The sequence below is a fragment of the Stigmatopora argus genome, chromosome 8 (assembly GCF_051989625.1).
Source record: "Stigmatopora argus isolate UIUO_Sarg chromosome 8, RoL_Sarg_1.0, whole genome shotgun sequence".
In the NCBI taxonomy this organism is placed as follows: Eukaryota; Metazoa; Chordata; class Actinopteri; order Syngnathiformes; family Syngnathidae; genus Stigmatopora; species Stigmatopora argus.
The window spans coordinates 9,837,912-9,843,558 of record NC_135394.1 but is presented as its reverse complement, the minus strand read 5'-3'; positions in this window follow the sequence as shown (position 1 = coordinate 9,843,558).

Genomic DNA, 5,647 nt, shown 5'->3' with positions numbered 1-5,647 from the left:
GAAACCGGGAAGGAGGAAGGAAATGTTTGCGAGAGGTCTTCACACGAACAGCACATGATTTATTTATTTATTAAACAAGAAAAGCATTTGAGGAAAAACATGTTTGAGCTATATACGTGTGTGTATATATATATATATATATATATATATATATATATATATATATATATATATATATATATATATATATATATATATATATATATATATATATATATATATATATGACATACATAAACTGTAATTTTCAGACTATAGGGTGCTACATTTCCTATTCCTGCAGTTTATAGTACACTTCAGCTAATTCATGGATTTTTACAGACTAATGGACTGCATGTCTATTCCATTTAAATATTCCATGATACAATGATACCACTTATTTAAAGATGAACAAATACAGTTATCTGATCAAATTTGGTGGGTGCAGCTTATAGTCGGGTGCGCTTTGCGTATTTTTCGGACAAAGAATGCACAATGAAATGGAAACAAATGTGTCCAGCTCTGATATTTGGCTCATACTTTTTGATTTTCTCTTGATACATAGCAAAGAACTAAAGCATTTCAGGTCTACCAAACATATTCCATCTGGGATCTGATTATTCAAAAGTATCATTCAGTAGAAGAACATAAAAGTGTGTCCAAGGTATTCAACCAGCTATGTAACAAAGTGAATACAATCTTCATCAGGTTTATGAATTACCTGTCATTTTGTAATTATCTTGACATATGTAAACACAATATTCAAAAAATGTAGCCTTTCCAATTTACAAATTGTATATGTTTATTTCATCCGATCTGTTTACCTGTTGCTAGTGAAAGCGTGACTTAAGCCTCACTGTGTGGTGTATCCCACTCTCTAGCTCTTCAGAGTACACCCCCCAAACTCCCACACATACACACACCCCTCTCCACAGACCGGGGTCATGCAGGGGTGAGGCTCCCGGTACCTCCGAAGGTTATTCAGGAGTCAAGCTGCACTGAGCCATTCACTGACTTGAACTGTGCAAGCACGCCAGACGCTCCGTCAACGCCGGTTCTGCTGACCACTCAACTGCCCCACTAATGGGACCGGCACCCCCGGCCCCGCAGTCCAAGTCACAGCGAGCCATAAAAGAGCCCAGGAGGATGCTAACCAAGACGAATGGCATTTTCCCCTTCGCGGCTCATTCTGCGCTAATCAGAGCTTTTCATTTGTTATGGCCTTGCGCCAGCCCCACTACCACGGCCCCATTAGGGGCCAGATAACATAAATTCATTAAAGTCAAAGAGGGACATTAAAGTGGTCATTTGTCAGACCTTTCTTTGTGCGAGCCTAATGGTGGCACACGGTTTCAGGCATTGAGATGATTTCAGAGGGCTTTTTTGGGGGGGGGGTTATTCCTGTGAGGCATGGCCACTTGAAAATATTGTATTTTTTACATGTCCATATGAGTTTACATAGACCTAAATTTGAGTGCTTCTCCAGTACATCGATCAACTTCAGCTTGCTCGAACCCATCACCAGTGCGCAGATAAACACATAGAAAACACACAGCCAATGAAGAAACCCTCTGCACTAATCCCTTTGTATTCACAGCGCCATTCCCACCAAACAATGTCTTCCTGAAGACTAATCCCAAACCAAGCTCTGGAAACCTGGACCACCTGCTGGCAAGTCACCAAGCACCATGAAAGGACAACAAATATCAAACCTGACAACAAGCTGCTACATATGTCATTTTAAAATACTTAAGTAATAAATAAATCAATAGTATGGTAAGACAGACTTAATTATAAATAAACACACGTTTCTGATATTCAGAATGAAGGTTGAGTCTGTTGTGTTGTCACACTCTCCATCTGCCTTTGCTCTCATTAGCCCATCTCCATTACTTTTTATCAGAGGGACCCCCCCTCCACCACATCACTTGTGTGACAACCCCTCCTCCCAGCTCTATACATACGCCTAAGATGATAAGTGTTCTACCCTCTTTGTGTCGACCTGCATAAGACAATGCAACACAACGATGCCGAGAATCATCCATCTCAAAGGTCATCAATCTGGGACACAAAAGATGAAATGTAGCCTGGACTACCTTTTTTTTTGGTTGACATAGAGATTTCTATGTTTTGAGGAGCTTGGCTCCCTGACATAGCAGTGTTCCAAAATTATTATGTTTGAACAAAAATCAAAATCATGTTTTTGTAACCAGATGCCTTTTGATTCAGACTACACTTGTTGGCGGTCTAAAGAGAAAAAAAGAATAACGTCAGCAATGGAATGTGTCCAAATCTCTACGAACTAACACCAATGAGTATTGATCTGCTCCAATCAACTCTAGGTCAACTTTCTATGGGATTTTAACATTGCCTATAAAAACAAAGTAAAATCCAAGCAAATTTGGTCCATACTCAGGTCAAAAGTACCATTAGTGTTTCAATGTGTTCATGAATGGGGGGATGTGAGCTAATGAAAAGTGATTTGAGAACAGTAAAACATGTAGATAAAGGAGCCACAAAAGTAAGTGTTAACTCTCAAGGATTCACCATATTAACAATGAAACATTTTAATGTGAATACGTCACTTGGACTAACGAAATAGATAAACTGCAATCATATAGCGATCACTACAAACAAAAAGCGGGAGACTTCATGTCACACTTTGAACCTATTAAAGTGCTCTGCCAGTCTATTGGGTTAACTTGATAATCCGATGTCCATGTCTGGATGTGAGGGGCTTTTCACACAATCAATATGATCGACGCTCTTACCCACTACCCACCACTGCCTACCGACCCCCTGTTGTCATCTACAGCATTATCACACCACTCAGATCAAGCACATGCACATTATTAAAGAGGTTTATAACACCAGACACCAGACATGGCTTATTGTACTACTATATAGATCTGCACTGTTGGGACAAAATATCAATAGTCTAATGTCTGTAATTATTTAGTTAAATCAATATTATAGTTGCTTGACCTTTAAGTAATCGCCGATTTTGACCTTTTAATTTGTTAATATTAGTATCCACTTCTGCAATAGAATGTTTAAATCAACTTTAACATTGTAAAACACGAACAAAGAAAAGTAAATGTGGCAATGGAAATGGAATTAAATAGAATTGAATGCCTTTATTTTCATTATACAAGTACAATGAGATTTAAAGCTTCACCATATACCAAATATCGGTGTATGGCAAAGAACAATATCTTGTTAATACCTTGAACAGTAACATACAATATGGAATTTGCATACCTGTTAGAAAAATAGTGAATTGGCAAATTCATTTGATTCAAAACCCATGCACATCTTGGCTTTTCAGTCAAAAATCTAAAATAAATTCACTATTATAACACAAATTAGTTCAAATTCAACACAAATTCTCAACCTTAAAACAAAGTTCAGTATATTTGTGCTTTCAAGTTTGTTAGTACAGCACATGCCTTGAAATACAAGTATTGTTAGCGCCATGGTGTGGAAATAAATACGTATTCCCAATGTTCTTAATTGACAAATGTCTTAGGTTGCAAGATGTGAAGCAGATGGCTGACTCTTACCAAAAGGTGTCCTGCTATGTACCAAGTCAAAACAGATGATCTCCTGAGTCCTGATCTGTCAAAATACAACAATCGGGATCCAATCCTGCATGGAGTCAAGCATACCACCTCAGGTTAATCTTGCCACGACCTGAAATGTCCGCGAAAGATTAGCGCAGATGTACACCTGCTACTGATTTTAGCTCATACCTGCAATTTCAAGGAAACGGTTTAAAACTTTTATTTAGACGTGGCACCCATTTTGGATGAAGAATGCCACAGAATTTTAGAATGATCTGACTAAATTTGCTTAAATGTTAAAAATGAACAGAAACGTTGTCAATCTGAACGGCACAGTTCAGTTCTGAGCTCGAGGGTTCAATGCCTGGTGAGTTCACACCACACTTGTGTGGGTTTTCTGCGGGTACTCTGGTTTCCTCACACATTCCAAAACATGGCTGATTGAATCCTGTAAATTCCCCATAAGTGTAAGTGACCACTTGCGTGTGGTTGTTAGTCTCCATGTACCCTCCATATAATAATTGAGCAGTTGGTGCAAAAAATATATTCATTCACAGTCCATTTGCAAAAGCAATGATCATTTGTGTTGGATTAGTATATATAAAACCTGATTTGGGGACATTTATTTATTTAATTTTGAGGCAGACATGCTCCTCTATAAATTGTGGGTTTAAAGGCCAGCTGCTCCTCGTCGTGACACTTAATTCAAACCACAAGTGACATATCATCAGCGTACATAAGCTTTGTGAGCATCCGTCCATCCCATCTGTACCAAGCAACCCGGACAAGGCCACCTTGGAGTCAGCCCTATTCTCACAAATGTGAGGACAGCTGTCAATCACAAAGTCCTCACCGACAAGTACATTAAAAAACCTCCAGCCAGTCCAGCCACCTGGGTTACATAATCCAAGTCATTTATCCTTACATCTATCCCTCCTCAGTCCACCGATGTGTCCTTAATGTCTTGTGTGACCATGAGAAGGTGAGTGAGAATTAAATACTAGGACGCCTTCATGCATGATGAACCCCTGAAAACCTGAAAATGATTTGTGAACTGCTATCATCGAAACAGATGGCATGCACTCATATCCAATCTGAGTGAGACTAGATTTAGTACAGAAGCATACTACTAATAATACAAGAATACAGGAATTATTGTTGTTATGACTATTCATTTAGTCGCATTAGTGTACACTGCTGAAATCAACAGCTTGAAATGTATATTCAACTGTCCTGCCGTCATCAAGCACATTAAGCGTTGTTGTGCCTTTCTAAGCATAGCGTAATCAGGATTTGGACCAAGTAAGTAAATTTCTGCTTCAAGAACAGGGTAAATTTAATCGGACATATGTTTCATTTATTAATCTTATATTTTTCTGCCAATCAACAGCAGGTGAGGAAGTATATAGCATCTACAAATTCAAAATCGGAGACACACAAATTAATTTATATAAAACTTTAACTGATGGTTGTCTAAAACATGTTGAGGATGGCTTATGTGCCAATATTTCAACAAATTAACCTAATTAAATTAGAGAGTAATATAATAATATAATAGCAAATTATTTCCTAATCAAAAATTATCATTTTAAGAAAAATAGTCCTTCTTTAGCATACCAAAATGAAATGACATCTTGTAGAAACAGATGGATATTTACGTGCTGTAAAGATCATAACATTCTAATACTCACACCTAATATAAAATGCATAACTGTATGTTATTTGAATACTAGTTTTTAAAAAAATGTTTTGTCCTTCAGTTCTTTTGACATAGTTTCTATCTATTTTTTTAAACATGGAAAAGGCACTGTTACAAATATATATATATATATATATATATATATATATATATATATATATATATATATATATATATATATATATATATATATATATATATATATATATATATATATATATATATATATATATATATATATATATATATATATATATATATATATATATATATACATATATACATATGCAACCGTCGTTTATTCACTCTCATTTTGCAGCACATTTACGTCACCTTGTGGCCAAGTAACGTAACAACAGTTCTTTAGACATTTTCCTTTTTGTCCCACTATGAGTTCCGTCGTCCT